The sequence below is a fragment of the Halichoerus grypus genome, chromosome 5 (genome assembly GCF_964656455.1).
Source record: "Halichoerus grypus chromosome 5, mHalGry1.hap1.1, whole genome shotgun sequence".
Lineage (NCBI taxonomy): Eukaryota > Metazoa > Chordata > Mammalia > Carnivora > Phocidae > Halichoerus > Halichoerus grypus.
The window spans coordinates 82,520,358-82,535,020 of NC_135716.1; positions in this window are offsets into that span (position 1 = coordinate 82,520,358).

The window sequence follows — 14,663 nt, forward strand, 5'->3', positions numbered from 1 at the left end:
GCTGAAGCTGGGATTCTTTACAGGCTTGTTTCTTCCCAGTCAGTGTCGAGCACATAGCATTCCAAGCACACATGGAGCAGTAGTGTTAGCTTCAGGTAGCAAGATCTGAGTCCAGAGGTGCCTTGTGCCCGGACCTATTTCTCCCTTTGTTTCACGTATGGAACCCGTTCCCCAGGCTCTCAGCCACGGTACTCCGTGTAATGCTTCCTCCGTCTAGAGGTCGACGGTAGCTAAAGCACGGTTTCTCTACAGTGTTGTTTCTTCGATTTAGAACACTAGGTGTTAGACTTCTATGCAAAAGTGGGGCTGCCGTACTAGCGTGATGAAACACATGGGGAGTCGTGTTCTGCCTTTCGCTGGGGCCTGAGTCTCACTCGCAAAAAGCTTTGGACTCCCTTGCTGTGCTCTCACGCAGGCACACAACAAAATGCTTCCACCCTAAGGAGCAGCTCTTTTACCTGCAGCACAGGCTTTCTACCGAGTTTTTCCTTCGAGTTAGGTGGCTGTGTTTAAGCCTGCACACACACCATGGTCATCGGAACTAGCCCCATAACCATGTAGTGAGTTGAGAGCTGCCCTCTGTACCGGCCTGTGTCTCCCCAGATATTACAAAATGGAAACCGTCCCCAGGCGCTCAGCCACAAAACACCCTAAACTGCTTCGCCCACAGAGAGGTCGACGGTAGCTAAAGCACGGTTTCTCTACAGTGTTGTTTCTTCGAGTTAGAACGCTAGCTATGAGACTTCCATGCAAAAGTGGGGCTGCCGTGCTAGCTTGATGAAACACATGGCGAGTCATGTTCTGCCTTTCACTGGGGCCTGAGTCTCACTCGCAAAAAGCTTTGGACTCGCTTGCAGTGCTCTCACGCACGCACACAACAAAATGCTGCCACCCTCAGGAGCAGCTGTTTTACCTGCAGCACAGGCTCTCAACCGAGTTTCTCCTTCGAGGTAGGTGGCTGTGTTTAAGGTGCCACACACACCCTGGGTAACGGTCCTAGCCACATAACCATGATGTGAGTTGAGAGCTGCCTTCTGTACCGGCCTGTCTCTCCCCCGATACTACGATATTGAAACCGTCCCCAGGTTCTCAGCCACAGTACACCCTAAACTGCTTCGCCCACAGAGAGGTCGACAGTAGCTAAAGCACGGTTTCTCTACAGTGTTGTTTCTTCCAGTTAGAAAGCTAGCTATGAGACTTCCATTCAAAAGTGTGGCTGTAGTAATACTTTCATGGAACATGTGGGGAGTGATGTTCTGGCTTCTTTCAGGGCCTGGGTCTCACAAGGAAAATGGTTTTGGACTCACTTGCTGTGCACTCACGCATGCACACCACACAATGCGTCCACCCTGAGGCCTGGCTATTTTAGCCTAACCAGGAATTCCCTGCAGAGTTGTTCCTTTGACTTAGGTGGTTGGCTTATGGCCTGCAGGCACACCCGGGGCAGCGGTACTAGCCTCATAAACAGGAGGTGAGTTGAGAGCTGCCTTCCGCACCGGCCTGTTTCTCACTCCATTTCACGTATGGGACCCTTTCCCCGGTCTCTCCTACACGAGCACTATACAACTCCTGCGGCTTCAGGAACGGCAATGCTGGCTAAAGCGCAGTAACACTACAGCATTGATTCTTGGTGTTAGTAGCCTGGTAGGCGAATGAGCTGCAGGTGGGATTCTTTACAGGCTTGTTTCTTCCCAGTCAGTGTCGAGCACATAGCATTCCAAGCACACATGGAGCAGTAGTGTTAGCTTCAGGTAGCAAGAGCTGAGTCCAGAGGTGCCTTGTGCCCGGACCTATTTCTCCCTTGGTTTCACGTATGGAACCCGTTCCCCAGGCTCTCAGCCACGGTACTCCGTGTAATGCTTCCTCCGTCTAGAGGTCGACGGTAGCTAAAGCACGGTTTCTCTACAGTGTTGTTTCTTCGAGTTAGAACACTAGGTGTTAGACTTCTATGCAAAAGTGGGGCTGCCGTGCTAGCGTGATGAAACACATGGGGAGTCGTGTTCTGATTTCGCTGGGGCCTGAGTCTCACTCGCAAAAAGCTTTGGACTCCCTTGCAGTGCTCTCACGCACGCACACAACAAAATGCTTCCACCCTCAGGAGCAGCTCTTTTACCTGCAGCACAGGCTTTCTACCGAGTTTTTCCTTCGAGTTAGGTGGCTGTGTTTAAGCCTGCACACACACCATGGTCAACGGAACTAGCCCCATAACCATGTAGTGAGTTGAGAGCTGCCCTCTGTACCGGCCTGTCTCTCCCCAGATATCACAAAATGGAAACCGCCCCCAGGGGCTCAGCCACAGTACACCCTAAACTGCTTCGCCCACAGAGAGGTCGACGGTAGCTAAAGCACGGTTTCTCTACAGTGTTTTTTCTTCGAGTTAGAACGCTAGCTTTTAGACTTCCATGCAAAAGTGGGGCTGCCGTGCTAGCTTGATGAAACACATGGGGAGTCATGTTCTGCCTTTCGCTGGGGCCTGAGTCTCACTCGCAAAAAGCTTTGGACTCGCTTGCAGTGCTCTCATGCAAGCACACAACAAAATGCTGCCACCCTCAGGAGCAGCTGTTTTACCTGCAGCACAGGCTCTCAACCGAGTTTCTCCTTCGAGGTAGGCGGCTGTGTTTAAGCTGCCACACACACCCTGGGCAACGGTCCTAGCCCCATAATCATGATGAGAGTTGAGAGCTGCCTTCTGTACCGGCCTGTCTCTCCCCCGATATTACGATAGTGAAACCGTCCCCAGGCTCTCAGCCACAGTACACCCTAAACTGCTTCGCCCACAGAGAGGTCGACGGTAGCTAAAGCACGGTTTCTCTACTGTGTAGTTTCTTCGTGTTAGAACGCTAGCTATTAGACTTCCATGCAAATGTGGGGCTGCCGTGCTAGCTTGGTCAAACACAAGGGGAGTCGTGTTCTGCCTTTCGCTGGGGCCTGAGTCTCACTCGCAAAAAGCTTTGGACTCCCTTGCAGTGCTCTCACGCACGCACACAACAAAATGCTGCCACCCTCAGGATCAGCTGCTTTACCTGAAGCACAGGCTCTCAACCGAGTTTTTCCTTCGAGTTAGGTGGCTTCATTTAAGCCTACACACACCCTGGGCAACGGTCCTAGCCCCATAAATATGATGTGGGTTGAGAGCTGCCCTCTGTACCGGCTTGTCTCTCCCCGATATTACGATGTTGAAACCGTCCCCAGGCTCTCAGCCACAGTACACCCTAAACTGCTTCGCCCACAGAGAGGTCGACAGTAGCTAAAGCACGGTTTCTCTACAGTGTTGTTTCTTCCAGTTAGAAAGCTAGCTATTAGACTTCCATTCAAAAGTGTGGCTGTAGTAATACTTTCATGGAACATGTGGGGAGTGATGTTCTGGCTTCTTTCAGGGCCTGGGTCTCACAAGGAAAATGGTTTTGGACTCACTTGCTGTGCACTCACGCATGCACACCACACAATGCGTCCACCCTGAGGCCTGGCTATTTTAGCCGAAGCAGGAATTCCCTACAGAGTTGTTCCTTTGACTTAGGTGGTTGTCTTATGGCCTGCAGGCACACCCGGGGCAGCGGTACTAGCCTCATAAACAGGAGGTGCGTTGAGAGCTGCCTTCCGCACCGGCCTGTTTCTCACTCCATTTCACGTATGGGACCCTTTCCCCGGTCTCTCATACACGAGCACTATACATCTCCTGCGGCTTCAGGAACGGCAATGCTGGCTAAAGCGCAGTAACACTACAGCATTGATTCTTGGTGTTAGTAGCCTGGTAGGCGAATGAGCTGCAGCTGGGATTCTTTACAGGCTTGTTTCTTCCCAGTGTCGAGCACATAGCATTCCCAGCACACATGGAGCAGTAGTGTTAGGTTCAGGTAGCAAGAGCTGAGTCCAGAGGTGCCTTGTGCCCGGACCTATTTCTCCCTTGGTTTCACGTATGGAACCCGTTCCCCAGGCTCTCAGCCACGGTACTCCGTGTAATGCTTCCTCCATCTAGAGGTCGACGGTAGCTAAAGCACGGTTTCTCTACAGTGTTGTTTCTTCGAGTTAGAACACTAGGTGTTAGACTTCTATGCAAAAGTGGGGCTGCCGTGCTAGCGTGATGAAACACATGGGGAGTCGTGTTCTGCCTTTCGCTGGGGCCTGAGTCTCACTCGCAAAAAGCTTTGGACTCCCTTGCAGTGCTCTCACGCACGCACACAACAAAATGCTGCCACCCTCAGGAGCAGCTGCTTTACCTGAAGCACAGGCTCTCAACCGAGTTTTTCCTTCGAGTTAGGTGGCTTCATTTAAGCCTGCACACACACCCTGGGCAACGGTCCTAGCCCCATAACCATGATGTGGGTTGAGAGCTGCCCTCTGTACCGGCCTGTCTCTCCCCCGATATTACGATATTGAAACCGTCCCCAGGCTCTCAGCCACAGTACACCCTAAACTGCTTCGCCCACAGAGAGGTCGACGGTAGCTAAAGCACGGTTTCTCTACAGTGTTGTTTCTTCCAGTTAGAAAGCTAGCTATTAGACTTCCATTCAAAAGTGTGGCTGTAGTAATACTTTCATGGAACATGTGGGGAGTGATGTTCTGGCTTCTTTCAGGGCCTGGGTCTCACAAGGAAAATGGTTTTGGACTCAATTGCTGTGCACTCACGCATGCACACCACACAATGCGTCCACCCTGAGGCATGGCTATTTTACGCGAAGCAGGAATTCCCTACAGAGTTGTTCCTTTGACTTAAGTGGTTGGCTTATGGCCTGCAGGCACACCCGGGGCAGCGGTACTAGCCTCATAAACAAGAGGTGAGTTGAGAGCTGCCTTCCGCACCGGCCTGTTTCTCACTCCATTTCACGTATGGGACCCTTTCCCCGGTCTCTCCTACACGAGCACTATACAACTCCTGCGGCTTCAGGAACGGCAATGCTGGCTAAAGCGCAGTAACACTACAGCATTGATTCTTGGTGTTAGTAGCCTGGTAGGCGAATGAGCTGCACCTGGGATTCTTTACAGGCTTGTTTCTTCCCAGTCAGTGTCGAGCACATAGCATTCCAAGCACACATGGAGCAGTAGTGTTAGCTTCAGGTAGCAAGAGCTGAGTCCAGAGGTGCCTTGTGCCCGGACCTATTTCTCCCTTGGTTTCACGTATGGAACCCGTTCCCCAGGCTCTCAGCCACGATACTCCTTGTAATGCTTCCTCCGTCTAGAGGTCGACGGTAGCTAAAGCACGGTTTCTCTACAGTGTTGTTTCTTCGAGTTAGAACACTAGCTGTTAGACTTCTATGCAAAAGTGGGGCTGCCGTGCTAGCGTGATGAAACACATGGGGAGTCGTGTTCTGCCTTTCGCTGGGGCCTGAGTCTCACTCGCAAAAAGCTTTGGACTCCCTTGCAGTGCTCTCACGCAGGCACACAACAAAATGCTTCCACCCTCAGGAGCAGCTCTTTTACCTGCAGCACAGGCTTTCTACCGAGTTTTTCCTTCGAGTTAGGTGGCTGTGTTTAAGCTGCCACACACACCCTGGGCAACGGTCCTAGCCCCATAACCATGATGTGAGTTGAGAGCTGCCTTCTGTACCGGCCTGTCTCTCCCTCGATATTACGATAGTGAAACCGTCCCCAGGCTCTGAGCCACAGTACACCCTAAACTGCTTCGCCCACAGAGAGGTCGACGGTAGCTAAAGCACGGTTTCTCTACTCTGTAGTTTCTTCGTGTTAGAACGCTAGCTATTAGACTTCCATGCAAATGTGGGGCTGCCGTGTTAGCTTGGTCAAACACACGGGGAGTCCTGTTCTGCCTTTCGCTGGGGCCTGAGTCTCACTCGCAAAAAGCTTTGGACTCCCTTGCAGTGCTCTCACGCACGCACACAACAAAATGCTGCCACCCTCAGGAGCAGCTGCTTTACCTGAAGCACAGGCTCTCAACCGAGTTTTTCCTTCGAGTTAGGTGGCTTCATTTAAGCCTGCACACACACCCTGGGCAACGGTCTTAGCCCCATAACCATGATGTGGGTTGAGAGCTGCCCTCTGTACCGGCCTGTCTCTCCCCCGATATTACGATATTGAAACCGTCCCCAGGCTCTCAGCCACAGTACACCCTAAACTGCTTCGCCCACAGAGAGGTCGACAGTAGCTAAAGCACGGTTTCTCTACAGTGTTGTTTCTTCCAGTTAGAAAGCTAGCTATTAGACTTCCATTCAAAAGTGTGGCTGTAGTAATACTTTCATGGAACATGTGGGGAGTGATGTTCTGGCTTCTTTCAGGGCCTGGGTCTCACAAGGAAAATGGTTTTGGACTCACTTGCTGTGCACTCACGCATGCACACCACACAATGCGTCCACCCTGAGGCCTGGCTATTTTACGCGAAGCAGGAATTCCCTACAGAGTTGTTCCTTTGACTTAGGTGGTTGGCTTATGGCCTGCAGGCACACCCGGGGCAGCGGTACTAGCCTCATAAACAGGAGGTGAGTTGAGAGCTGCCTTCTGCACCGGCCTGTTTCTCACTCCATTTCACGTATGGGACCCTTTCCCCGGTCTCTCCTACATGAGCACTATACAACTCCTGCGGCTTCAGGAACGGCAATGCTGGCTAAAGCGCAGTAACACTACAGCATTGATTCTTGGTGTTAGTAGCCTGGTAGGCGAATGAGCTACAGCTGGGATTCTTTACAGGCTTGTTTCTTCCCAGTCAGAACACTAGGTGTTAGACTTCTATGCAAAAGTGGGGCTGCCGTGCTAGCGTGATGAAACACATGGGGATCGTGTTCTGCCTTTCGCTGTGGCCTGAGTCTCACTCGCAAAAAGCTTTGGACTCCCTTGCAGTGCTCTCACGCAGGCACACAACAAAATGCTTCCACCCTCAGGAGCAGCTCTTTTACCTGCAGCACAGGCTTTCTACCGAGTTTTTCCTTCGAGTTAGGTGGCTGTGTTTAAGCCTGCACACACACCATGGTCAACGGAACTAGCCCCATAACCATATAGTGAGTTGAGAGCTGCCCTCTGTACCGGCCTGTCTCTCCCCAGATATTACAAAATGGAAACCGCCCCCAGGCTCTCAGCCACAGTACACCCTAAACTGCTTCGCCCACAGAGAGGTCGACGGTAGCTAAAGCACGGTTTCTCGACAGTGTTGTTTCTTCGAGTTAGAACACTTGCTATTAGACTTCCATGCAAAAGTGGGGCTGCCGTGCTAGCTTGGCCAAACACATGGGGAGTCGTGTTCTGCCTTTCGCTGGGGCCTGAGTCTCACTCGCAAAAAGCTTTGGACTCCCTTGCAGTGCTCTCACGCACGCACACAACAAAATGCTGCCACCCTCAGGAGCAGCTGCTTTACCTGAAGCACAGGCTCTCAACCGAGTTTTTCCTTCGAGTTAGGTGGCTTCATTTAAGCCTACCCACACCCTGGGCAACGGTCCTAGCCCCATAACCATGATGTGGGTTGAGAGCTGCCCTCTGAACCGGCCTGTCTCTCCCCCGATATGACGATATTGAAACCGTCCCCAGGCTCTCAGCCACAGTACTCCCTAAACTGCTTCGCCCACAGAGAGGTAGACAGTAGCTAAAGCACGGTTTCTCTACAGTGTTGTTTCTTCCAGTTAGAAAGCTAGCTATTAGACTTCCATTCAAAAGTGTGGCCGTAGTTCTAGTTTCATGGAGCAAGTGGGGAGTCGTGTTCTGGCTTCTTTCAGGGCCTGGGTCTCACAAGGAAAATGGTTTTGGACTCACTTGCTGTGCACTCACGCATGCACACCACACAATGCGTCCACCCTGAGGCATGGCTATTTTAGGCGAAGCAGGAATTCCCTACAGAATTGTTCCTTTGACTTAGGTGGTTGGCTTATGGCCTGCAGGCACACCCGGGGCAGCGGTACTAGCCTCATAAACAGGAGGTGAGCTGAGAGCTGCCTTCTTCACCGGCCTGTTTCTCACTCCATTTCACGTATGGGACCCTTTCCCCGGTCTCTCCTACATGAGCACTATACAACTCCTGCGGCTTCAGGAACGGCAATGCTGGCTAAAGTGCAGTAACACTACAGCATTGATTCTTGGTGTTAGTAGCCTGGTGGGCGAATGAGCTGCAGCTGGGATTCTTTACAGGCTTGTTTCTTCCCAGTCAGTGTCGAGCACATAGCATTCCAAGCACACATGGAGCAGTAGTGTTAAATTCAGGTAGCAAGAGCTGAGTCTAGAGGTGCCTTGTGCCCGGACCTATTTCTCCCTTGGTTTCACGTATGGAACCCGTTCCCCAGGCTCTCAGCCACGATACTCCGTGTAATGCATCCTCCGTCTAGAGGTCGACGGTAGCTAAAGCACGGTTTCTCTACAGTATTGTTTCTTCGAGTTAGAACACTAGGTGTTAGACTTCTATGCAAAAGTGGGGCTGCCGTGCTAGCGTGATGAAACACATGGGGATCGTGTTCTGCCTTTCGCTGGGGCCTGAGTCTCACTCGCAAAAAGCTTTGGACTCCCTTGCAGTGCTCTCACGCAGGCACACAACAAAATGCTTCCACCCTCAGGAGCAGCTCTTTTATCTGCAGCACAGGCTTTCTACCGAGTTTTTCCTTCGAGTTAGGTGGCTGTGTTTAAGCCTGAACACACACCATGGTCAACGGAACTAGCCCCATAACCATATAGTGAGTTGAGAGCTGCCCTGTGTACCGGCCTGTCTCTCCCCCGATATTACAAAATGGAAACCGTCCCCAGGCTCTCAGCCACAGTACACCCTAAACTGCTTCGCCCACAGAGAGGTCGACGGTAGCTAAAGCACGGTTTCTCGATAGTGTTGTTTCTTCGAGTTAGAACGCTAGCTATTAGACTTCCATGCAAAAGTGAGGCTGCCGTGCTAGCCTGATGAAACACATGGGGAGTCGTGTTCTGCCTTTCGCTGGGGCCTGAGTCTCACTCGCAAAAAGCTTTGGACTCCCTTGCAGTGCTCTCACGCACGCACACAACAAAATGCTGCCACCCTCAGGAGCAGCTGTTTTACCTGCAGCACAGGCTCTCAACCGAGTTTCTCCTTCGAGGTAGGTGGCTGTGTTTAAGCTGCCAAACACACCCTGGGTAACGGTCCTAGCCCCATAACCATGATGTGAGTTGAGAGCTGTCTTGTGTACCGGCCTGTCTCTCCCCCGATATTACGATATTGAAACCGTCCCCAGGCTCTCAGCCACAGTACACCCTAAACTGCTTCGCCCACAGAGAGGTCGACGGTAGCTAAGGCACGGTTTCTCTACTGTGTAGTTTCTTCGTGTTAGAACGCTAGCCATTAGACTTCCATGCAAATGTGGGGCTGCCGTGCTAGCTTGGTCAAACACCTGGGGAGTCGTGCTCTGCCATTCGCAGGGGCCTGAGCCTCACTCGCAAAAGCTTTGGACTCCCTTGCAGTGCTCTCATGCACGCACACAACAAAATGCTGCCACCCTCAGGAGCAGCTGTTTAACCTGCAGCACAGCCTCTCAACCGAGTTTCTCCTTCGAGGTAGGTGGCTGTGTTTAAGCTGCCACACACACCCTGGGTATCGGTCCTAGCCCCATAACCATGATGTGAGTTGAGAGCTGTCTTCTGTACCGGCCTGTCTCTCCACCAATATTACGATATTGAAACCGTCCCCAGGCTCTCAGCCACAGTACACCCTAAACTGCTTCGCCCACAGAGAGGTCGACGGTAGCTAAAGCACCGTTTCTCTACTGTGTAGTTTCTTCGTGTTAGAACGCTAGCTATTAGACTTCCATGCCAATGTGGGGCTGCCGTGCTAGCTTGGTCAAACACATGGGGAGTCGTGTTCTGCCTTTCGCTGGGGCCTGAGTCTCACTCGCAAATAGCTTTGGACTCCCTTGCAGTGCTCTCACGCAGGCACACAACAAAATGCTTCCACCCTCAGGAGCAGCTCTTTTACCTGCAGCACAGGCTTTCTACCGAGTTTTTCCATCGAGTTAGGGGGCTGTGTTTAAGCCTGCACACACACCATGGTCAACGGAACTAGCCCCATAACCATATAGTGAGTTGAGAGCTGCCCTCTGTACCGGCCTGTCTCTCCCCAGATATTACAAAATGGAAACCGCCCCAGGGCTCTCAGCCACAGTACACCCTAAACTGCTTCGCCCACAGAGAGGTCGACGGTAGCTAAAGCACGGTTTCTCTACTGTGTAGTTTCTTCGTGTTAGAACGCTAGCTATTAGACTTCCATGCAAATGTGGGGCTGCCGGGCTAGCTTGGTCAAACACATGGGGAGTCGTGTTCTGCCTTTCGCTGGGGCCTGAGTCTCACTCGCAAAAAGCTTTGGACTCCCTTGCAGTGCTCTCACGCACGCACACAACAAAATGCTGCCACCCTCAGGAGCAGCTGCTTTACCTGAAGCACAGGCTCTCAACCGAGTTTTTCCTTCGAGTTAGGTGGCTTCATTTAAGCCTGCACACACACCCTGGGCAACGGTCCTAGCCCCATAACCATGATGTGGGTTGAGAGCTGCCCTCTGTACCGGCCTGTCTCTCCCCCGATATTACGATATTGAAACCGTCCCCAGGCTCTCAGCCACAGTACACCCTAAACTGCTTCGCCCACAGAGAGGTCGACGGTAGCTAAAGCACGGTTTCTCTACAGTGTTGTTTCTTCCAGTTAGAAAGCTAGCTATTAGACTTCCATTCAAAAGTGTGGCTGTAGTAATACTTTCATGGAACATGTGGGGATGATGTTCTGGCTTCTTTCAGGGCCTGGGTCTCACAAGGAAAATGGTTTTGGACTCAATTGCTGTGCACTCACGCATGCACACCACACAATGCGTCCACCCTGAGGCATGGCTATTTTACGCGAAGCAGGAATTCCCTACAGAGTTGTTCCTTTGACTTAAGTGGTTGGCTTATGGCCTGCAGGCACACCCGGGGCAGCGGTACTAGCCTCATAAACAAGAGGTGAGTTGAGAGCTGCCTTCCGCACCGGCCTGTTTCTCACTCCATTTCACGTATGGGACCCTTTCCCCGGTCTCTCCTACACGAGCACTATACAACTCCTGCGGCTTCAGGAACGGCAATGCTGGCTAAAGCGCAGTAACACTACAGCATTGATTCTTGGGGTTAGTAGCCTGGTAGGCGAATGAGCTGCAGCTGGGATTCTTTACAGGCTTGTTTCTTCCCAGTCAGTGTCGAGCACATAGCATTCCAAGCACACATGGAGCAGTAGTGTTAGCTTCAGGTAGCAAGAGCTGAGTCCAGAGGTGCCTTGTGCCCGGACCTATTTCTCCCTTGGTTTCACGTATGGAACCCGTTCCCCAGGCTCTCAGCCACGATACTCCGTGTAATGCTTCCTCCGTCTAGAGGTCGACGGTAGCTAAAGCACGGTTTCTCTACAGTGTTGTTTCTTCGAGTTAGAACACTAGCTGTTAGACTTCTATGCAAAAGTGGGGCTGCCGTGCTAGCGTGATGAAACACATGGGGAGTCGTGTTCTGCCTTTCGCTGGGGCCTGAGTCTCACTCGCAAAAAGCTTTGGACTCCCTTGCAGTGCTCTCACGCAGGCACACAACAAAATGCTTCCACCCACAGGAGCAGCTCTTTTACCTGCAGCACAGGGTTTCTACCGAGTTTTTCCTTCGAGTTAGGTGGCTGTGTTTAAGCCTGCACACACACCATGGTCAACGGAACTAGCCCCATAACCATGTAGTGAGTTGAGAGCTGCCCTCTGTACCGGCCTGTCTCTCCCCAGATATTACAAAATGGAAACCGTCCCCAGGCGCTCAGCCACAGTACACCCTAAACTGCTTCGCCCACAGAGAGGTCGACGGTAGCTAAAGCACGGTTTCTCTACAGTGTTGTTTCTTCGAGTTAGAACGCTAGCTATGAGACTTCCATGCAAAAGTGGGGCTGCCGTTCTAGCTTGATGAATCACATGGGGAGTCATGTTCTGCCTTTCAGTGGGGCCTGAGTCTCACTCGCAAAAAGCTTTGGACTCGCTTGCAGTGCTCTCACGCACGCACACAACAAAATGCTGCCACCCTCAGGAGCAGCTGTTTTACCTGCAGCACAGGCTCTCAACCGAGTTTCTCCTTCGAGGTAGGTGGCTGTGTTTAAGCTGCCACACACACCCTGGGCAACGGTCCTAGCCCCATAACCATGATGTGAGTTGAGAGCTGCCTTCTGTACCGGCCTGTGTCTCTCCCCCGATATTACGATATTGAAACCGTCCCCAGGCTCTGAGCCACAGTACACCCTAAACTGCTTCGCCCACAGAGAGGTCGACCGTAGCTAAAGCACGGTTTCTCTACTGTGTAGTTTCTTCGTGTTAGAACGCTAGCTATAAGACTTCCATGCAAATGTGGGGCTGCCGTGCTAGCTTGGTCAAACACATGGGGAGTCGTGTTCTGCCTTTCGCTGGGGCCTGAGTCTCACTCGCAAAAAGCTTTGGACTCCCTTGCAGTGCTCTCACGCACGCACACAACAAAATGCTGCCACCCTCAGGAGCAGCTGCTTTACCTGAAGCACAGGCTCTCAACCGAGTTTTTCCTTCGAGTTAGGTGGCTTCATTTAAGCCTGCACACACACCCTGGGCAACGGTCCTAGCCCCATAACCATGATGTGGGTTGAGAGCTGCCCTCTGTATCGGCCTGTCTCTCCCCCGATATTACGATATTGAAACCGTCCCCAGGCTCTCAGCCACAGTACACCCTAAACTGCTTCGCCCACAGAGAGGTAGACAGTAGCTAAAGCACGGTTTCTCTACAGTGTTGTTTCTTCCAGTTAGAAAGCTAGCTATTAAACTTCCATTCAAAAGTGTGGCCGTAGTACTAGTTTCATGGAGCAAGTGGGGAGTCGTGTTCTGGCTTCTTTCAGGGCCTGGGTCTCACAAGGAAAATGGTTTTGGACTCAATTGCTGTGCACTCACGCATGCACACCACACAATGCGTCCACCCTGAGGCATGGCTATTTTAGGCGAAGCAGGAATTCCCTACAGAGTAGTTCCTTTGACTTAGGTGGTTGGCTTATGGCCTGCAGGCACACCCGGGGCAGCGGTACTAGCCTCATAAACAAGAGGTGAGTTGAGAGCTGCCTTCCGCACCGGCCTGTTTCTCACTCCATTTCACGTATGGGACCCTTTCCCCGGTCTCTCCTACAAGAGCACTATACAACTCCTGCGGCTTCAGGAACGGCAATGCTGGCTAAAGCGCAGTAACACTACAGCATCGATTCTTGGTGTTAGTAGCCTGGTAGGCGAATGAGCTGCAGCTGGGATTCTTTACAGGCTTGTTTCTTCCCAGTCAGTGTCGAGCACATAGCATTCCAAGCACACATGGAGCAGTAGTGTTAGCTTCAGGTAGCAAGAGCTGAGTCCAGAGGTGCCTTGTGCCCGGACCTATGTCTCCCTTGGTTTCACGTATGGAACCCGTTCCCCAGGCTCTCAGCCACGGTACTCCGTGTAATGATTCCTCCGTCTAGAGGTCGACGGTAGCTAAAGCACGGTTTCTCTACAGTGTTGTTTCTTCGAGTTAGAACACTAGCTGTTAGACTTCTATGCAAAAGTGGGGCTGCCGAGCTAGCGTGATGAAACACATGGGGAGTCGTGTTCTGCCTTTCGCTGGGGCCTGAGTCTCACTCGCAAAAAGCTATGGACTCCCTTGCAGTGCTCTCACGCACGCACACAACAAAATGCTGCCACCCTCAGGACCAGCTGCTTTACCTGAAGCACAGGCTCTCAACCGAGTTTTTCCTTCGAGTTTGGTGGCTTCATTTAAGCCTACACACACCCTGGGCAACGGCCCTAGCCCCATAACCATGATGTGGGTTGAGAGCTGCCCTCTGTACCGGCCTGTCTCTCCCCCGATATTACGATATTGAAACCGTCCCCAGGCTCTCAGCCACAGTACACCCTAAACTGCTTCGCCCACAGAGAGTTCGACAGTAGCTAAAGCACGGTTTCTCTACAGTGTTGTTTCTTCCAGTTAGAAAGCTAGCTATTAGACTTCCATTCAAAAGTGTGGCTGTAGTAATACTTTCATGGAACATGTGGGGAGTGATGTTCTGGGTTCTTTCAGGGCCTGGGTCTCACAAGGAAAATGGTTTTGGACTCACTTGCTGTGCACTCACGCATGCACACCACACAATGCGTCCACCCTGAGGCCTGGCTATTTTAGCCTAACCAGGAATTCCCTACAGAGTTGTTCCTTTGACTTAGGTGGTTGGCTTATGGCCTGCAGGCACACCCGGGGCAGCGGTACTAGCCTCATAAACAGGAGGTGAGTTGAGAGCTGCCTTCTGCACCGGCCTGTTTCTCACTCCATTTCACGTATGGGACCCTTTCCCCGGTCTCTCCTACATGAGCACTATACAACTCCTGCGGCTTCAGGAACGGCAATGCTGGCTAAAGCGCAGTAACACTACAGCATTGATTCTTGGTGTTAGTAGCCTGGTAGGCGAATGAGCTACAGCTGGGATTCTTTACAGGCTTGTTTCTTCCCAGTCAGAACACTAGGTGTTAGACTTCTATGCAAAAGTGGGGCTGCCGTGCTAGCGTGATGAAACACATGGGGATCGTGTTCTGCCTTTCGCTGGGGCCTGAGTCTCACTCGCAAAAAGCTTTGGACTCCCTTGCAGTGCTCTCACGCAGGCACACAACAAAATGCTTCCACCCTCAGGAGCAGCTCTTTTACCTGCAGCACAGGCTTTCTACCGAGTTTTTCCTTCGAGTTAGGTGGCTGTGTTTAAGCCTGCAC